Raw genomic sequence first — 21,371 nt, 5'->3', positions numbered from 1 at the left:
TCTTAGGATTGCTTTGGCTATTTGATGTCTTTGGTGGTTCCATATGAATTTTAGGATTCTTTAGTTTATTGAAAAATGCTGCTTGTATTTTGATAGGGATTGCTCTGAATCTGTAAATTGATTTGGGCAGGATGGACATTTTGGTGATATTAATTCTTCCTATCCATGAGCATGGGCTGTATTTCCATTTATTGGTTTGTTCTTTAATTTCTTTCATCAGTGTCTTACAGTTTTTAGAGTACAGGTCTTTCACCTCCTTGGTTAGGTTTATTCCTAGGTATTTTATTCTTTTTGATGCTATTTTAAATGGAATTGTTTTCTGATTTCTCTCTGCTAGTTCATTGTTGGTATATTGGAATACAACAGATTTCTGTGTATTAATTTTATATCCTGCAACTTTGCTGAATCCAATTATTAGTTCTGATAGTTTTTTGGTAAAGTCTCTAGGGTTTTCTATATATAGTATCATGCCATCTACAAATAGTGAGAGTTTTACTTCTTCCTTACTAATTTGGATGCCTTTTATTTATCTCTTTGTCTTGTCTGATTGCCCTGGCTAGGACTTCCAGTACTATGTTGAATAAAAGTGATGAGAATAGACATCCTTGTTTTGTTCCAGATTTAGAAGAAAAACTTTCAGATTTTCACCATTGAGTATGATGTTAGCTGTAGGTTTGTCATATATGGCCTTTATTATGTTGAGGTATATTCCCTCTATTGCCCTTTTGTTGAGAGTTTTTATCATGAATGGATGTTGAATTTTGTCCAGTGCTTTCTTAGCATCTATTGGGATGATCATATTGTTTTTTTATCCTTCTTTTTGTTAAGGTGGTGTATCACCTCAATTAATTTATTAATATTATTCCACCCTTACATCCCTGGAATAAATCCTACTTGGTGGTGATGAATGATCCTTTTGATGTATTTTTGAATTCAGTTTGATAATATTTTGGTGAGGATTTTGTATCTATGTTCATCATGGATATTGGTCATTAATTTTCTTTTTTTGTAGTATCTTTGTCTGCTTTTGGTATTAGAGTGATGCTGGCCTCATAGAATAAGTTTGGAAGTATTCCCTCCTCTTCTAGTTTTTGGAATACTTTTAGGAAGGCTGGGTATAAGCTCTTCTTTAAATGTTTGCTAGAATTCAGGTTTGAAGACATATGGTCCTGACTTTTGTTGGGAGTTTTTGGATTACCAGTTCAATTTTGTTACTAGTAATCAGTCTGTTCAGATTGTCAGCTTCTTCATGGGTCAGTTCTTAGAAGGTTTTACTTTTCTAGAATTTGTCCATTTTTTCTAGGTTGTCCAGTTAATTGACATATAATTTTTCATGGAATTCTGTAATAATTCTTTGTATTTCTGTGATGTCAGTTGTAACTATTCCTTTTTCATTTCTGGTTTGTATCCTCTCTTTTTTCTTGATAAGTCTGGCTCCAGGTTTGTCTGTTTTGTTCATGTTCTTTTGGTTTTGTTGATTTTTTTCCATTGTTTTATTTTTCTCTTTTTTATTAATTTCTGCTCTGATCTCTATTATGTCCCTCCTACTAACTTTAGGTTTCATTTGTTCTTCATTTTCTAATTTCTAATTTCTTTAGTTTTGAGTTTAGAGTTTATTTGGGATTATTCTCATTTCTTGAGGTAGGCCTGTATTGTTATGTACTTCATTCTTAGAACTGCTTTTATGGCATCCCACAAATTTTGAACTCTTTTAATTTGTCTCCATGTATTGCTTGATTTCTACTTTGATTTGTTCATTGATCCATTGGTTATTTAGAAACATACCATTTAACCTCCATGTTTGTGGGTGTTTTTGTTTTCTTCATAGAGTTTATTTCTGAGAAGTTGCCTGATACAATTTCAATCTTTCTGAATTTATTAAGGTTCTTTTTTGTGGCCTACCTTGTTATCTGTTCTGGGAATGTTCCATGTGCACTTGAGAAAATGTGTGTCTTGTGCTTTTGGGTGGAATGTTCTGTATATATCTGTTGAGTTCATCTGATCTAGTGTGTTGTTCAGTGCCTCTGTTTCCTTATTTGTTTTCTGTATTTTTGATTTGTCCATTGATGTAAGTGTTGTGTTAAAGTTCCTAATAATAAAAGAGTTGCAGTCTATTTGTCCCTTTAGTTCTCTTATATTTGTTTTACATATTTAGGTGCTCCTATGTTTGATGCATAGATATTTGTATTTGTTAAATCCTCTTGTTGGACTGATTCCTTTATCTTTATGTAATATTCTTCTTTGTCTCCTGTTATTTTCTTTGTTTTGAAGTCTATTTTGGATAATATAAGTACTGTTACTCCTGCTTTTTTCTCATTATTTGCATGAAATATCTTTTTCCATCCCTTCACTTTCAGTCTATATATGTCTTTAGGTCTGAAACATGTCTCTTATAGGCAGCATATACATGGGTCTTGTTTCTTTATCCATTCTGCCACCCTATATCTTTTGATTGGTACATTCAGTCCATTTATTTTGAAGATAGTTACTGATAGCTGTGTACTTATTGCCATTTATTAATTGTTTCCAAGTTCCTCTCTCTTCCTTTCTTTCTCTCATACTCTTCTCTTGTTATTTGATGGTTTCCTTTAGTGTTGTGATTGGATTTATTATTTTTAATTTTTTGTATATCTATTATAGGCTTTAGGTTTGTAGTTGTCATAGTGTTCATGGATAGTTTCCGAAATATATAACAGTTTTATTAAATTGATAGTCACTTTATTTCAAACACAATCTAAAAGTACTTCTTTTTATTCTTCCTCTTCCACACTTTATGTACTAGATGTCATAATGTGCAATTTTTTTGTGTGTGTATCCCTTGATTGATTTTGTATATAGTTGGTTTTACTACTTTTGTTGTGTTTTAACTTCATACTTGCTTGGTAAGTTATTAGTCTGCTATCTTTACTCTGGCTTTATTTTCACTGATGAAAAATATTTAGGCTTAAGAACATTTCCATCTACAGAAATTCCTTTAACATTATCCTGTAAGGGCAGTTTCATGGTGGTGAATTCCTTCAGGCTTTGTTTATCTCAGAAACTTTTAATCTCTCCTTCAATCTTTAATAATATCCTTGCTGGGTAGAGGATTTTTGGTTGAAGGTTCTTTTATTTCAAAATATTAACTATTTCATACCACTCCCTTCTGGCCTGTAAAATTTCTGCTGAGAAGTCTACTGATAGCCTGATGGGGTTTACCTTTTAAGAATTTTTTTTGAGAGTCTCTAGCTGCTTTCAATACCCTCTCTTATCAGTAATCTTTGTCATTTTAATTATGTTTCTTGTTGTTGTCTTCCTGGGGTTGCATTTGTTAGGGGCTCTCTGTACTTTAGGATCTGGGTGTCCATGTCCTTGCCCAGATCAGGGAAATTTTCAGCAATTATTTCTTCAAAGAAACTTTTTACTCCTTTGTCTCTCTCTTCTCTTTCTGGTACCCCTGTTATGAGAATATTGTTTGATTTGGAGTTGTCACACAGCTCTCCTACCATACTCTCATTTCTAGAGATTATTTTTTCCCTCATCTTTGTTGTGTTTCTATTCTCTTAATTTCCATCTCATTGATTGTATTCTCTACTTGCAACAATCTATTATTCATTCCCTCCATTGTATTTTTCGTTTCAATTACTATATTCCTCAGCTCTGAGTGGCTCTTTTTCAACTCTCCTATCTCTTTATTGAAGTCCTCCCTGACAGTGCCTATGCTTTTGTGCAGATCAGTAAGCATATATGTGATGGTTACTTTGAAATCTTCATCCAGAAGATTGCTGATCTCCTCTTCATTTAGCCCTCTTTTTGGTGTCTTACCCTTTAGTTTGGAACATACCTCTGCATTTCATTTTTTCAGAGTTTCTGTGTTTGTTCTTTTGTATTAGATGGATCTGCTATGCTTCCTGGTGTAGACAGTAATGGCTTTATGAAGAAGGCATCTTTGGTGCCCAGAAGCTCAAGAGTCTTTACTCTCTAATGCCTGGTTCTCCTTTGTGGTTGAGCCCCAGTTGCTGTTGGTGGGCTAACCTTTCTGCCTGTCTGCCAGCAGTGGCTGATCTCTGTCAGCAGAGGCCCATGAGAGCAGAGTAGTGGTGCTTGTGCTGGGATCATTGTGGGTGGGGCCACCCTCTTTCTGCCCTGCTACAGTGGTGGCACGGGTGGGCTGGGCTGGGCTGGGCTGTTGGTGAGGAGGAAGGAGTGCTGGGAGCTGGCTCCAGCAGTTGCCTGCTTATTTGGGCTGAGAGAGGGCCAAGAAAGCTGGGAAAGCCTCTGTCTGCCTGACAGGCAGCAGTGTCTCTCTCCACCTATCAGGCAGGAAAGTCTGATGCTGTTGGACCAACTGGGTCAGGCAGGTGGGTAGGCAGGTGTGCAGAGAAGTTCCTCTGGGCTAAGCTGCCAGTGAGGGGGATAAAGTTTGGGCCTTCTGTGAGCACCTGACCAGCGGGGCTGATTGAGGGCTGGAAATGCATTGTCGACCTACCCTTTCTCCTGTGGAGGGAGCTCTGTCCAATCCTTGCCCCTCTGGCACAATTCCACTGCTGGTAATCTTTCAAACTGCCACCTCTGTGTTGGGTCTCAGTGGGACCACTAAGGCATACCTGTTCTTCCCATGCAGCAGGAGTTTCAGCCTTCCAGAGTGCTCCAACTCTCCCTATTGTCCAGCCCCATTAATCACCAAACCCCAAACAGTGTGAACTCAAGTTCCCAGAGCAGATCTTCCAGGGCCAGGTATGCAGAGTTCTTGAGCATTTATCCCTTCCCCTCTTTTGTATCTCTCCCTTCTGCTTTGTGCTGGATTGGGAAAAGGCTTGGGTACCACTCATTCACACTTCTGCCATTTTACCTTCTCTGTGTGGTCTTCTCTCTTCTACACCAGGTGTAGATGATCTGTTCTGTCATCTTCAGGTCATTTTCAGGGTTAGTTGTATTTACTGTACTTGCTTCCTTGTTGTGTGTGTGGGAGGAGGTTTTCACCTTGCCTTCCTACTCTGTCATCTTTTTTCTCATCCTCCTGAAATATCTTCTGTGTTTACTTTTTAGTCAACATCTTAGTAGATTCTATGTTTGTAATAGATAGAAGTTAAATATTCATTTTGTTATACGAGATACTATATTATATGAGAGGCTGTTGAATTTGAAAGCATTCATTCAGTCATCAAATATTTATTGAGTACTTAACTCATGCTAGGCATTGTGGCAGACATTGAGTGTATAGTGATGAACCAGATAGACTTCTTCCTGCTGTCATCCTCAAAATTTAGTGAGGTTGGCAGACTTTAAATGGGTAGTTACACAAATGAATGTAAGCTTATTCATAGTGATATTTGTCATTGAAAAGTTTATTTCATCAAACCTTGGAGACTTACCTTCTTTAAATACATGTATGCTGAAAATCTTGGTCTGTATTTGTGTATAAAATGTCACATATGTGTAAATCAGGTAATTTAGCTTTGTGAGCAAGTCATTTAGCTTCTCTGTTCTCATTCTTGTTTACTTATGGGATATTTGTGAAAGTTTCTGATGTTGAATTCAGTTATGATGTTATATGATTGAGGTGTTTATATATGCTTTTTAAAAAGTACTCTTACAACTTTAATTAATTTGTTTTGTCCATAAAGTAGAAACTAAGTCCCATTAAAGAAAAAGGTTACCCTATCAGCATCAATAATACTAAGGCTGCCATATAGGAAATGTTGAAAATTTTACAGAAATTTAAATATGAAGCTTTGAAAAGTTCTGTAGAAATTGTATCTAAAATGTATTAAAAAGGCTTTTATCCCCTAAAACTACATTTATTTATCTGAATATTCTAAGGTTAAAAATTAGGATACTTCTGGCATCCCTGAGCATCAGATTTCTAATTTATTATTTTTAGTTTACTTTAGGTTTTGAGATCAGGCTTGGATTTACAGAAGAATTAAAAAGATAGTCCAACTTACTTTCAAGTGTGGGATTCATAAAGCCTAGATAATTAATAATTAATTATCTTGGAGAGTTGTGAGAATTAGATTTAATAAATGTTAAAGTCCTGGCACACGTTCTCATTCTTAAGCAACTATTGCTACTCTGATCACCTTTTTCTTTCATCATCATGTTAACTCCTGCCCTGAAGGAGATCTCGGTTTCTGGTTTGTCTTTTTTGCTTTCGTTTGATTTTGTTTCTATTTTTAAATTAATAACAGGAAAAATTACATTGTCATCCTCAATTTCTAGCTGTGTCATGTATCACCAGGATAAATCTTTTTTACCATTTAATGTTTTCTCTCATGGTTCAGGTAATTAGTTCAATGGTTTTGTTTGTTTTTGTTTATGTGTTTCCTTTTCCTAATTAGGGAGTTTTATGAAAGTCTGGGGACTGAGGAGAAGCAACATAAACATGGGCAGGTGATTTTTATAATATTCCTCATATACTGATTATTTGAAAACAGTTGTCAATCATTAGTATAGATATAGTATTCACTTGAAGGATTTTTAGTAATTTTAACCAACTTTTAGTAAAATAAAAACTAAAAATAGATTGAGGAATGCTTATCATACAAGTTGGATTATGTGGAAAATAGAAACTGAAGTTGAATGAAAGATAAATAAAAATCATGGTGATGGATTTTCACTAACAAAATGCTAGATAGAACCATAGTACTATTATTTCTCTCTTTAATTTACTGATAGTTGTAATTTATGTCTTTGACACTTTTAAAATATGAAAACCCAAGTCATAAGAGTTTTATATTTCAAAACAGAAACCTGAGGCTTTAAATGTTTCATATTACTTAGAAGTACATTTTGCATGTCATTAATACGCAACTGCATGCTACTTTTATGTATTCATTGTAGCAAGTTCCCAAGTGAATATATATATATACATATATATATATAATTTTTACCATAATACAATACAATTAAAATAGTTTTGTGGTTCAAAATCTTGTAATTTCTAACTGGTCTTTATCAGTGAAATCATACTTGAATACTAGGCAAATAGGACTACTCTTTCGTGTTTGAGAATACAGTTGTGGTGCTCATGGGATAGTGTTATTTGCATCACATGTTTGTAGCAACTGGCCTAATTGTTCCCATTGGCTTTCAGGACCCTTGTGAAAGCTTATGAAAGAAAATTCCTGAAACATTTCCTTCTAGAACCAAACATGGTCTTAGTAAAACATTAGAAAGTAACTTTCTTGTGAGACCTCTCCTTCTGTAGTGTTGGAGAAGAAAGGCTGCAAAAGTAAGCAGATACTGTAACAGTTATTCTTGTAGGGTTCCTGCGCTCATGAAACTGTGTTTCACAGAGTCAACACTGGGCATGTTGGACATTTAATTGTCTCTCTTTTTGAAGTTGAAGGTTCTCTAGCAGGCAAGTTGTTTTTGATAATTTATTTAGCAGTTGGCTAGGAGCAGGAGGACCCTACTGTGTTACATTGAAGGTGTGATGTTCACACTTTAAATCACCCAGAATCTTTGATATTATGCCTTGTTTATACTGTTTATGAAAACAGACATGTATATAATACATATTCCAAATGATTAAAATGCAAAGTTCCAGACAACTGCAGTTAACTCTGAGCTGCTCAGTAGATTCTTGTAATGAGATAAATGCTGGTTTAAAAAGTGATTGTGTTCTCTATGTTTGCCATACTGGAATGAACTGACTCTGTATTTCCCAGGATTAAATATAATCAAGAAATTAATTCATATTAATTATATTTATTAAGTAGTCTCCTTGCTTTGTGACTGCACCACATAGTATATGATGGGTTGAAATAAGTTTTAGGTAGGTATTTTTTGTTTGCTGCCTCATCACCATCTCTATAGAAATAAAAAATTTTACTTTAAGACAACCAGACCGACGTGGTTCTATGTGGAAAAAGTATTTATAAATTTCAGTGATGACTGAAGATGTAGCTTAGAGGTATTACCATTGTATTTGAATGAGAAGCTATATTCCCATTACTGGTATTGAAGGCTGGTCTAAAGGTTTTCTGCTTCTTTGGTCTGGTAAGGTTTTGGAACACTTAGTCCAGTCTTACCCTAATTAAGTAACATATTTCTGCAGCTTTGACATGAGTCCTTTCTTTTTAGAACAATTACAAGACTTAAATACTTTGACTTCTATCTGTCCCTCGTTTTTCTTTGTCACAGAGCTCTGACCAATGCCTTTTCTTTCACAGATCATTGGCCATTAGGACAGCAGTTGCAAGTTGCTCCAGATGTCTCTCCTCCCTTCTTCACTAATAGAATTTTAACCTGCGTATGTGGCCATCCGTAGTCAGAATGACTCCTGAGAATATATTCCTTAGCTTCTCTTGCTGCTACCAATTCCTCTGGTTCTGGCCAGTGTGACATGAGTAGATTTTGTGTGTGGCAGCTTCCTTAAGAAAGAAAGTGTCCTGTGTGTGTGTGTGTGTGTGTTGGAGTATGTGTGTTGGAGTGTGGGGAGGTACCCCTTGCTTTCCTTTTCTCCTTATTTATTCATTTTTCATGTCTTGCTACCTGGAATAGAGTTGAAAATATTTGGACCACGAGGTCAAGGCCCCCAACATTCAGAACCAGAAGATAGAAAGATCCTGAATCTTTGATATTTAGTGGCATGATGGAGTACCGAAACAGGCCTGCACTGCCACCTGGACTTCAATGAGAGAGGGAAATAAACCTCTGTTCTTTGTAACCAATTGCTATTTTGGGTTTCAGTCAGAGCAGATAAACCCAATCCAGAGATCCTCATAGACTTGCATGCTAGTTAGGACTCTGAGGCAAAGATGAAAACCAGCCCCCATATGAAAGGATCCGGAGTAGCCGCGAGAACTGGAGGAACCCAGAGCTCATTAACCACACTTCAGAGGATGTCTACAACCAAGGACCCAACCCCACCCGTACCTTTGCATATCTTGGTTTTAATGATCTTTTCCTCTAGGTTTCATTTTTTGCTATTGTAGAATGGCTTTCTCCAGTAAAGGGGTAGTATGTCCATCTGTGTAACAGTCTAATTTCTTCAACCTCTTGAGACTGCCCATGGAAAACAGCTGCATCTCATCTGAAAAATACTCAGGAGCCACTCAGATGGGCCTGGCTAGGATTACATATCCATCCCTCCATCTGTCACTGGTCCAGCTTGGATTACATGCCCTGCATCGTGGCTTTGCATTGGGCCAGGGGGAGGGTTCAAGGATTGGCAGCATTCACCAGAACCATTTGTTCTAAATTAATGTAGGTGCTGTTTAGATAAAACAGTGCCTGTTTCAGCTTATAGTTGTTCATAAATGATAAATGATGAGAATCATCTTATTCTTTCTTGAAAACAGTCCATGTATGAAAAAACATGGGCTGATAGTTTGCTTTCTGACTTGGAAGTTGTGAATTTTGATGAGGCACGTACAGCTTGGATAGATCCCTTGTTTGGAAATACTGATTAAAATGAATTCTGGCCACATTATCACATTATACAGACTAATTGTTAGTAGCCATTGGACAGATTTCCTTATTGCTTTTATCTTCAGTCGTGTTGATTGTAATGTCAGCATTGAAGCATTGCTGTAAATATTAATCCTTTTAATAGGTAGAAGGAAACTTCTGGGGTATTAGAAAATTAAGGCTATTATGAAAAATATTTCAAAGCTGCACATTCCATTTAAAATTCTAAAGATTTTCCTTCAAGGAAAATAAATATGGCAGTTAACTGTGTGACATATGTGAAATTTGATCAGTAAAAATACTTTTTTATGGGGAAGCTTTTGTATACTGAGTTACCAAAGTTACCTTGAAATCTTAACAAATCATGCAAAATCAATGATTTAAAAGGCCGTGGTGTTATGTGATTGAGTTCTCTTGGCATGGAGAGATCTCTGTCTGTAGCTCACATCCAAGTGTAGATAGGGGCTGGTTTGTGCTGGCAAGGGTGAGGCATGACTGTGCACTCTTCCTGATGGCTTTTAAGCAATAGGGTGACATTTCAGAGACTTCAAAGATAGATGTTTATTGCTGTAGAAGTACTACATTTATTAATCTGGTTTCAAGTCAGATGTCAGTGAGGTGCATAGAAGGAATATGTTTTTTCTCCAAAACACTGAAAGGCTCAAGCTTTTTACTATTTTCTAAAATCAAAGATGACAGGAAAATGGGGTTGTCTGATTCATGTTAATCATTATACGCTTCCCCTTGGTGTCATTTAGCCAGACAGACCACACAATAGAAGGGGAAGAAGGGAGTCTTTCATATTTAATGAACAAAGAAGACTATCTTTAAACAGCCAGTATCAGCTCTGAAAAAAGTCTTTTCTGATCACAGACTTTTCTGTGTGATGCTCACCATAGTCAGTCACAAACCATTAATGTTTCATTTCACTAGGAACACGTGTATCAGGTTCACTCCATTGTGATTCAGGTTGTTTGTAGGAGTTTAAATTCTACCATGAGGGTTAGAAATTGTGCAGTGTAGAGCTTCAATGTGAATAGTTACTCTGTGGGGACTGCTTTTCCTTCACCCATGGAACGGGCAAGTCCAGGTCAGAGATTAGGTGTCTAGTTACTCACTATTGCCTTCCTTCCAGCCTAACTTTGGAGAAAGGTGAATGTATGTTTTCCTTTTTATCCTTGGGCAGCAGGCAGTTAAGACTTTTCTTCTTTGAAAATGAGAGAGGTATTTAGTGGTTAATGGCAATGTGTACAAGTAAGTGATGTTTCTGAATAAAAGTTTAAGAATGCCGAGTTATTTTCATATGCAAGGTGAAAAAACTGTTGTGGTGGTATAAATATCTGAAGTAATACAGAAGGCTAGGACGAAAATAGGTTTCTGAGAAATCCATGGTGTTTTTTGCTTCCTGATAATATTACAGCTTTATCTACTGATCTCAGCCAGAGCTGGTCATGTTCAGGTCCCTCTGGGCTTAGCCTTCGCTCCCTTGCCTCTTTTCCCAAGGCCCATTCCATTTCACAATTAAGCCTTGCTCAAAAATTCTCCCTTCATGAGTTCAGACATTTCAAAAGTTGAAATTATTTGTGCCAACTTTTAGCATTTTGTTTAGATGACTTTATACTTTTATGTATCACAATAAAAGACCAAGACATATCTTCTGTATTATGTTTATTATATCCTGTTGAAAATATCTAAGAGATGAAATGTTATGAAGTGCTGGTTTTAATATACTTAATTTTTCAGTCTTTTATTAACTTACTAATTTTATTGCTGAACTTGTCTAATCAGTTAAAATTCCAGTGGTTACTTTTATAAGTCTGAAGTGGGAACAGTAGTAATAATATTTTACAAACAGTGGCTTTTTTTCAGTATTATAAAAACTTTTTTATTTTATATTTCCCTTAGGTAAACTAGTTCATGTGGGAGAGCTCCCTCTAGTGTTTCTTGGAGTAAATACAAATGGTATTGAACGGTCACTTTTTTTTTAGACCAATTTAGGGTTCACAACAAAGTTGAGAGTAAGGCACATAGATTCCCCCGTATACCTCTGACCAAAACACATGGCTGCCCCATTATCAACATGATTACGAGAATTATGTATTTGTTACCAAGGATGAACCTGCACTGATACATCAGGATTACCCAGAGTAAATAGTTTACCTTATTAGGGTTCACTCTTGTTGTTGTACATTCTTTGGGTTTGGATAACTTGATAGTGACACATGTACATCATTATAATACACGGAGTGTTTTTGCTGCCTTGAAGTCTCTGTGCTCAGCCTAGACATTCTTCCCATCAACACCACGCTGTCTTGATTACTGTAGCTTTGTAATAAGTCTTCACACTAGGTAGCATCTGTCCTCTAGCTTTGCTCTTCCATTTCAATCTTATGTTGGTTATTCTGGTCATTTTTTTCCCACATAAACCTCAGAATCACTTTGTCAACATGTATAAAATGACTTGCTGAGTTTTGATTGGGATCGCATTGAATTTGTAGATCAATTTGGGAAGAACTAACCTCTGGATGATATTGGGTCTTCCTTTCCATGAACATGGACTATCCATTTGTTCAGGTTTTCTTTGATTATGTTCATATGAGTTCTCTAGTTTTCCTCATATAGATCTTGTACATATTTTGTTAGATTTATACCTAAGTGTTTCTTTTTTGGGGCTAATGTAAATGGTATTGTGTTTTTAATTTCAAATTATACTTGTTCGTTGCTGGCATGTAGGAAAACATTGACTTGTATACTAACCTTGTACTCTGCAACTTTGCTATAATCACTTATTAGTTATAGGTTTTTTTTTTTCAGATTTCCTACATAGTCATCTCTTCTGAGAAAAAAGACAGTTTTATTTCTTCCTTCCCAATCTTTATACCTTTTGTTTCTGTTTCTTGCCCTATTGCATTACCAAAGACTTCCAGAATGATACTGAAAAGGAGTGGTGAGAGGGGGACATCCTTGCCTTACCTGATCTCAGCGGGAAAGCTTTGCATTTCTCATCATTAAGTAAGTATGTCAGCTGGGGGTTTTCTGTAGCTAGATAGGTTTTCTTCTTTTTTGTCAAGTTGAGGAAGTTCCTCCTCTCTTCCTAGTTTGCTAAGAGTGTTTATAGTGAATAGATGTGGGATTTTATCAAATGCTTTTTCTGCATCTATTGATATGATCATCTGATTTTTATTTTTTAATCTGTTGATCTGATGGATTATATTGATTGATTTTCAATTGTTGAAGCAGCCTTGCATACCTGGGATAAATCCTACGTGGTCTTGGTGTATAATTCTTTTTATGCACTGTTGGATTTGATTTGCAAATATTTAGAATTTTTGCATCTTTGTTCATGAGAGACATTCATTTGTAATTTTTTTTTCTTGTAATGTCTTTATCTGGATTTAGTATTAAGTTAATCCTGGCCTCATAGAATGAGTTAGGAGGTATTTTCTCTGCCACTTGCCTCTGAAAAACATTGTAGAATGAGTATAATTTCCTCCTTACATACTTCAGTTAACCCATCTAAGACTGGTGCTTTCTGACTTGGAAGATTATTAATCATTGATTCAATTTCTTTAATTGATATGGACCTATCCAGATCATCTATTTCTTCTTACGTGAGTTGCAGATTTTGTCATTCAGGGAATTGGTCTATTACTTTTAGGATATCATATTCTGGGCATAGAGTCTTTCATAGTATCCTTATTATCCTTTTAATTTCCATGGGATCTGTTGTGATGTGGCTTCTATCATTTCTCATATTAGTAATTGGTGTCCACTCACTTTTTCTCTTACCTAGCCTGGCTTGAGGATTATCCATTTTGAACTGTATAGTGTAAAAAACGTGAGCATGAAGCAAATAATAGGACTGATTTGATGACTAGGAAGCATCCAGTTGAATAAACAGGAGGTAGGTAGATCTCACACTGAAAATACTTGGTGGTTGGGTAAAGGGCTATGCTGCACTTGAAACTGTGAATCTCCTAGTGTCAGCATAAATAAATAAATAACAATACACTCTTCTGGTGTATTTATTAGATGCCCCTATTCTATGTTATTACAGGTAGAAATGGACGATTAACTTTCCTGACTATATGTACATAAGTTTGATTTTCTTGTATTAATGACTTTGCTTATTTCACCTTTCTGGTCATATTCATATAAATTTGCATATCCAATGAAAGAAATAAAATTATTTTTCACAGGTGACACAAATATTTTATAACCAAACTGTGCTATTCTTATTTTGGTAAGGTAGAGAACTGTATTTTTTATTTATTTCTTAGCCATAGTACATACAAAGTTTCTCCAAAATGTATTCCTTGTGTAAATATTGCTTATATAGTATGGCCCTCAACTTCATTCTAGGCAGAAAAAGCAGTTTACCGACATGGTTTCATTTCAGGTTACAAAGCCTTTCTTCTAATCATTGATCAATTTCTGAATTTCGTCTGATACCTGAGTTTTCAAGTTACACCTTAAGTGCACATTTGTCATGAAGGCGTTGTAGGGTAGTACAGAAAGGGTAGCTGGAGGTTTCTAAACATAACTTCAACTCACAACTTTGCCTATAGTCAGTGTTGAATTAAATGAAATGTTCCGTGCACGATACGCTTTGATCTGCCCCATTCTCCTCCCAGCTAGTTATCAGGCTTAATGTTTTACTGGGGCAATTAAAGTAGTTAGAGGAGAAATTCTCAGACCCCACCACTCCATCTTCCTGCCTTTGTATTTCGCCTTTCCCTTGAGGTGAATTGTGCATGCCCCTGTTTCAGTACAAGCCCTTCCAGTGTGCGCTGGATTCTGCCCCCTGTTGTCTACTTAAGGACATTGCCAGCAATTCTACCCTCTTTGTGTAGAGCATCAGTTTCCCCTTCACCACTGGAAGCTGTCATTTCTTCCATCTGTGAGAGAACCGCCTTTTGACTCAGTTGTACCTCCAGCTACTGCCCTAATAGGTTCTCTGTACCTGTGGTTTTGGATTTCATTCCTGAAATTTGGAACCTACTCCAGTAAGGATTTTGCTATAAGTTCCCACCAAAACTTTTCTTGTCATAGTCACCTAAGACCTCATGTTGACTACTCCTTCCTTCTCAGAAACCTTCCTTGCTTGGCTTCAGCATGCCCTTCTCGCCTGGTTTTAGCCCTGGCTCTTGCTGTATTTTCCTTTGCTCGTATCTCCCCGTCTCCCAAACTGTAATCATTGTGTACCTCAGGGGTTGGTCCCTGGACATATTTCTCTCCCTGCCTAGCTTTCTATATTTCTCTCTCACTCTGTCATCTATATTTACTCTTTTGATGAACTTGTCTTATTTCATGGCTTTAAGTACTTTGTATACACTAATGCCTTCCAATTTTCCTTTCTCAGCCCTGTCTTCTCCCCTGACTTTTAGACAGGTATATTGAACTGCCTACTGACATCTCCCCTTGGATGTCTGTAAGTTTCTGAAAATTAACATGTCTAAAACCAAGCCCCTCTCTTAAGCCACACCCTCCCCCAACCTGATTAACTGAAGCTCCATTCTTTTAGTTCCTCTGGCCCAAACCTGTAATGCTCATCCATGCTTCCTTTCTTTTACATACCACATTAGATCCATGAACAAATCATCTTAATTGTGCCTTTGAAATTATATCCTGAAGCCTTCAGCTTCTTACTACTTCCCTTGCCATTGCTCCTGCATGAAGCACCACTGACTCTCCCTGGATGGGTACACTAGACTCCTGCCCAGTCACCCTTGCCATCTATTCCCCATGTAGCAGGCAAAAGGATCCTTTAAACTCATAACTCCACACCCTACGGCAGCTTACTGTCTTACTAACAGTAAAAGCCAAAGTCCTTTCAAGGCCCTGTATGATTTAGATGACCCCTGTTCCCCGCAATGGCCTCTTCATAATCTCCTCCTGCTCATCCCAGCCAGCCACCCTGGCCCCTCAAAGCTCTCTGAACACGCCAGGCAGATTTCAGCTTCATGGTCTTCGTACTGGGTGTTCTGTCTGCCCGGAATGTTCCTCCTCCAGATATCTTTGTGGCTCACCCCCTTGCTGACTTCACGTTTTTACTCAAATATTTTATATTGTCCTTTTCTAAAATTGTAACTATTCTGCCACTCCCTCCAAATTTTCTCTCTCCCTTTCCCACATTATTTTTCCCTTTGGCAATTTTCACTATCTAAAATCCTTTATATTTTACTTCTTTGTTATATTCCCCCTAAAAAAATTAAATTTCATGAGGGCAATGTTTTGTTATTTAGTAGCAGCTTCACACTTCTTTCTCCTTACACAGTACAAATCCAACTTATGTGTTGGTTAAACATTATTGAATGCTTTCACTGTCCCAGCACTGAGTCAGGCATGCTTGCACACTTAATTTTCCCAACTTATCTCTGAAATAAACATTACGATTCTCATTTTACATTTTCCAGATGAAAAACCAGAGTATATATGGTACCTTTCTACAGACAGAAGTAGATATTGGAATGGGGCTTTGAACTCAAGACTCCTAACTGTAATTGTGTACTTTTCTAGTAGCCATGCTATGGACTAATCCACTTTTACAATAATTTTTCTTTTGGAAGGGAATTTGAAAAGGACTGTCTTTGTCTATCATTTTTGATTGAAATTCTTATCACCTACCCTTTCTTGTTATCTTATTTCCTTTGAGCACTCGACTCAGCTGCTATTGAGGACATTCCATTCTCTTAATCAAGTCCCGTGATTCCACAGATTTTTTTTTTTCCCCACGAGTTTCCTTCATATATTTTCTATCTGATCACTTCCACAAATTTGGAATGGTCGTAAAGTCACAAGTCATATCTTGGCAGAGAAGGAATTTAGCAACTTGTGCAGTGAGACAGAATAGGAGAGGAGAATTTAATAGAAAGGTTTTAGGGATTTCTCTTCCTGATGCTGAAGCTAACTCATTGTCCACCAAGAAAGCAGCAGTTAGAGAATAGCTGAGCCAAAAACGAATTTGGAACAAAGTGGCTGGAATATCTGAGACTAAAGTCTGGTCTGAGAGGAAACTGTCTTGGCTCAAACCCAAGACTCAAAAACCAAGCAACTTGTATGACTGTTGAGTTAGTCACAGAGATACTCTGCTTCCTTTGATTCCAGATAGTCTCTTTTCCGTAATCTCATTAGTTTCCTTTGTATTGATTTAACTTTTGGGTGTCAACAGTTTGTTTCCACATGTGTAAACAAATTAGTGGGGACCAGTGAACCTGCAAAGATGCCTTTAGTTTTAAAATTCTGTGAATTTAAAATCCCTGTATTCTTTTAGTTCATTTTGAACATGTACCCACTGATAGTTATACCTCTTTTTACTGTGCAAAACTTACCTTAAAATAATAACTTAAATTTTTAACCAAATACAAAGAATTGCTGAAGTCCTTGTGGATAAAGTTACAGTGGATTTTAGAAATCAGTTTTATCTCTTGCTGATATTGTCAGAGAGCCTCACCTTAAAAATGGCAATAGGTAAAAAAGTTACCTGGGGCTGGACAAACCTCATGGGTTTGTAGGTAATGGATAGTGTTTCCTTAATGTAAGTGAACTATTTCATGGCATGTGTATTTGTATACCTTCTCATCACTTTCCATTGGTTGAAGATGCAATTTTAAAAGCCAAATAGAAATTACAACATTAAATGACTGAGTTAATCTTTTCTCAAAATGCTGAGCTGATCATAATAGTATCATTAATAAAACATAATTAGAAAGGAAACCTACCCTCCCTTTAAAGGCATGCAGTACTTCCAAAGCAAATATACTTATTTTCCATACTGTATTTGGTTGGAGACTAGTTTAAATTGTTAATTTTTCTCATTAGGCAGCATTTTCAGTTTACTTGAAATGTTTCCTAGTGTTTTTCCCCAACTTTTTCCTCTTTTTGGTATTTATCTAAATCTTGCTGTGCCTACTGTAACTGTCATAGCAAGGTTACTAGTGAATCAAGCAGTTAAGCTCTATCAGTTGTAAAAGAATTTACCCAGTTATTTTTTTGGTTTAAATATATTTTAGGACATTTATTTTCATACTTATATTTGTATCAATTTTTGTATTGTTACTGAGGTTCATCTGTTTATTAATAAGCTCTTTGAAGAAAAAAGATATTGTGCTATAGATTAGTCTTATCTTCATAATAAGTTTTGGGCACTTGTGATTATTTAAGGAGCATAAGAAAGACAATGCATTTCAAATTTAAAATGTTTCTTTTTAAAGAAAGCTAAGGCTTCTGGTCTTTAGTCCTGAACAATCCATGTGTTTCCTGATTGCACAGTCAGGAAATACTTTACTTTTGAAGCAATAACGGTTATTCCTGGAAATTTTATAGTTGGCTACATAGTGATAACATGGACTTGAACAAATACAATGAAATTACTGCTGGCTTATTTAAAAAGACAGAGAACTTCTTAAGGGCAACAAAAGGCTAATACTGAGGATTGCATCAGTTTGTCTTCTTCAGTGCTTAGAGAGTGACTTTCATCTGGCTTCCAGACCAAAGGTATCTTTCTATCCTTACTGCCTTTTATGGTCTACATTTTTCTCCTGCAATTGCTTAGGCTTTTAAACGTCAGAGTGTGGTTAGTTGTTGAATTTGTTGTCTTTTGAAGTCAGGAAGAGTATAATTTTTACAATACCACTAGATTTCTTGGAGTGTGATACCTAATTATGATAATTAGTTAATGAGAAAATAGCATAACATCCAGGGATCTAGTGGCAGTTTTTTTTTTTTTTCTCTGTCTAGAGTGAGGATTTGCTTTAATGTCTGGTTTCTGAGGCTTGAATCTGAATTCTTTTAGTGAGATCACTGACGGTGTAAAGACAAAGTACTAGCTAAAGGTGGCACTGTGCTTTTGCTAATTATAAAATAAGCCCTGCTCATTTAGTTTGTTGAATTGATTATTGTGTGTTAATGAAGATGAATCATTTCAATAACTTATAATATTTCTGGCTTACTAATAGAAATGATTTTTACCTCCATTTAATGCACATTATCTTCCTCCTATATTGACATTGATACAAAAAAATAATCCCATAGGAATTTGGATCTAGATGAGATCCTATTGACCATCTATCTAGTGGTGAGGAAACTCTAGGATGTAGAAAAGCAGAAATTCTTGGCAGAGCTGGGAATGGCAAATATACCTCTCAATCTCTAGTATGGTAGATTCTTTTTCATTATTGTTGTTTTGTGCTAAAGATTACACGCTACCACAGAATAAAAACATCACCCTGAATTGGCATTAAATCCTCCTCAGGCTCTGTGGGATGAAGGCAGATTCTGAGCCATGGAGTTATTCATCGCCCGAGTATGAATGACTAGTGTGGAGCTTAAGGTGCTCCATAGCACCTGGAGACATTCCTGACACAGTCATTCAACTTGCTAGTAGGGGTGAGCACTGAGCAGAGTGAAAGCCACAGCCTTCGGTTGTGGGATTCAGATCTCTGGTGAGTTATCAACAAGAATCTACTAAGCCTGCCTCAATCCTGGAGAACTTTTATCAGGATTCAAGGTAATTGTTCACTATTATTTATATACCTGTTTGCCAACAGCTGTCACTCAGTTTCTTCTGAGCATAGAGCACGTTCCCAGTGGTCACAAGGAAGAGCTCTAATATGACACAAAATTACCCCTACTCAGTCTACTTAAGAACTTACAGTATAATGGTAGAGAAAAAAGGAGATGTTGAAAGGTACAATATATACAAGGAGTCAAATTTATTCCAAAACATTTATGAGTGTGCATATAAATATATGTCAGTTATCAGTGTCCTATAGGGAATACTGTTTTCCCCAAATATGTGTATGTAAGAGTACTAAATGGAGACTTTCTCCTGCACTGGTACCAATCAATCCCTTAAATTAAATGCCTCAAAGGTTTGCATGCTTCTCTGATAACTCATTTCTCCACTGTGGATGTTTTACTATCCTTTCTTTATCAGTGTGTCCCTTCTGTCTGAGTAGCAGGCTGGGGTCGAATCATGTTAACTTTTTTATGTGTCTTCCAAGTAATGATAAGTAAAACCAGAGCCAAATGTTGTTAGATCAGTTTTGCAGTAGGAGTTTCTGCATCTCAGGTCACTGGAAGTTACGGTTAGTCATGACCTAAAATTAGTCATGACCCACGAGGAAAGATATTGAAGGCAACTAGAATTTGTATTTTATGAATGTAGTCAGTGCCTTAAATTACCTACTCAGTTTGCTCAAGATAAAAAGCTTTGCTTATATAAACTGGTCATTAACTGGATTTCATTTAGATTTTGAGTCTTTACCTGGGGTCACAAGGGAAGTGTCCATGAGGCCATAGAAATTCAGCCACTAATTGGTTCTTCAAGTAAGAACTCTCAGTGTAGTGGCAGAAAGTAAGTACAAACATGTCATACAGAAGAACTGACATAAGTAAGGTTGAACTGACTTTCTTTGCAGCCTCATTGGTAGAATGTAGCTCTAATGTAGTGCCAAAGCCATTTAAATATTTGCAATAAAATCAAAATTCTGCAGGTTCAAAAATATCCTACAGATAATATGTGTCTTATTCTTCACTCTATAGGACCAAATTTCAGCACACAGGTTATGAAACCAAATGGAAAGTATTTAATGAAATGTTGTTAGTGAGGAAGAAGAGCACTCTCTGAGGGCTTGGCCTAATACAAAGAAGCATTTTACTTTTTGCAAGGTTGAATGTCAAGCTCACTCTCCACAGCTTTGACCCTTCTCAGGTACTAAGGTAAAAGGAACATGATAGAAGGGAAAGGCTGCTGGTCATGTGTTAGTACAAAACACCTGACTTTTCTCCTGAGACATGCCACATGTTCAGGGTGAGTCATTGAAACTGTAGCATCTGGACTTTATTGTTTCATAGGAAATATTCCTATTGGCAAGCTGATCCTGTGATTTTTAAACTCTGACAGTATATCCCAAATAATTATGTGAAAGAAAATAAATTCTGGATTTCAGATTGGTTCCAGAAGATTTGAAGGTATCCTGTGCATGTCCTAATGTGAAGCTATCCTGGTTATAAAATATAATATTTCCTTTTTTGTCCAAAGATAAAAAATCCCATAAAAATTTTGCTTTTGTTCTTGGCTAATACACATATTGAAGATTTAGTATGTGCCAAGAATTATCCTAGGCCCTGGGGAACACAGCAAGGGAAAAACTGGATAGGGAGAGAGAGGAAGGAAGAAAGGGAGGGAAGGAGGAAGGAAGGAAGGAAGGGAGTCGGACATCACCACTCTGCTAGGACTTACACTCTAATTCTAGCAAAGAAACTACAAAGACTGTTAAAGATGGTGAGCACTGTAGGGAAAAATCCAGAGGAATGCTGGCTGTGTCAGTGTGTGTGTGTGTGTGTGTGTGTGTGTGTGTGGAGATTGGGGTGGGGTACAGGTGCTGCCTCACAAGGTGACATCAGAACATGGATTTAAGTGAGCTGAGGGAGTGAGTCATGCAGTATCTGGAGGAGGAGCATGGAGTTCACAGACCTGGAGGGAGGAGTGTGTCTCCCGCTGTCAAGGAATAGCTAGGAGGCCAGTGTGCCTGGAGCAATGAGTCAGAGTGCAGTAGGAGTTAGGTCAGAGGAAATGAGGATGTGAAGCTGAAAATCCAGGTTGACTATGCAAAGGTCGTGTGGAGGTTGTGCAGCCATGGAGCACATGTAGTCTGTATGTATTTCACATGGACATGGTGAGGGACATGGAGGACACTGTAAGGATCTTGTCTTCTACTCTTAATGTATTGGGGAGCTTAGAGGATTTGCCGGTGAGCAACATAACTTAAGTTTAAAAAGAATCCTTTGGGTTTTGAGGGCAGATTGAAGGGGCATGAAACACTAGTTCGGTTATTGAAGTAAACCAGGTAGGAGATTATGAGCAGTATCCTGTAGCATGAATGTACCACCTTTGTTTAGCTGTTCATTTTTCCCCCATTTTCTTGAGATATAATTGATACACAACATTGTATTAGTTCAAGGTATACAAC

General features: G+C 36.8%; 1 protein-coding gene across 5 annotated transcripts in view; it reads left to right on the top strand.

Annotated features, from left to right (window-relative positions):
- The window catches only part of TBC1D4 (TBC1 domain family member 4), a 199,377-nt gene that overhangs the window by 101,199 nt on the left and 76,807 nt on the right, over positions 1 to 21,371 (top strand). Inside the window, exon 1 of one of the 5 annotated variants that reach the window (XM_036893805.2) lies at positions 15,834 to 15,895. The exons of the other annotated variants lie outside the window; for them this stretch is intronic. The gene's annotated coding sequence lies outside the window, so the exon portion shown is untranslated. Of the gene's footprint in view, positions 1 to 15,833; positions 15,896 to 21,371 lie in introns of those variants that run through there. 5 annotated transcript variants of the gene reach the window in all.

The sequence above is a fragment of the Manis pentadactyla genome, chromosome 17 (assembly GCF_030020395.1).
Source record: "Manis pentadactyla isolate mManPen7 chromosome 17, mManPen7.hap1, whole genome shotgun sequence".
Lineage (NCBI taxonomy): Eukaryota > Metazoa > Chordata > Mammalia > Pholidota > Manidae > Manis > Manis pentadactyla.
This window is presented reverse-complemented; position numbering and strand designations above follow the sequence as displayed.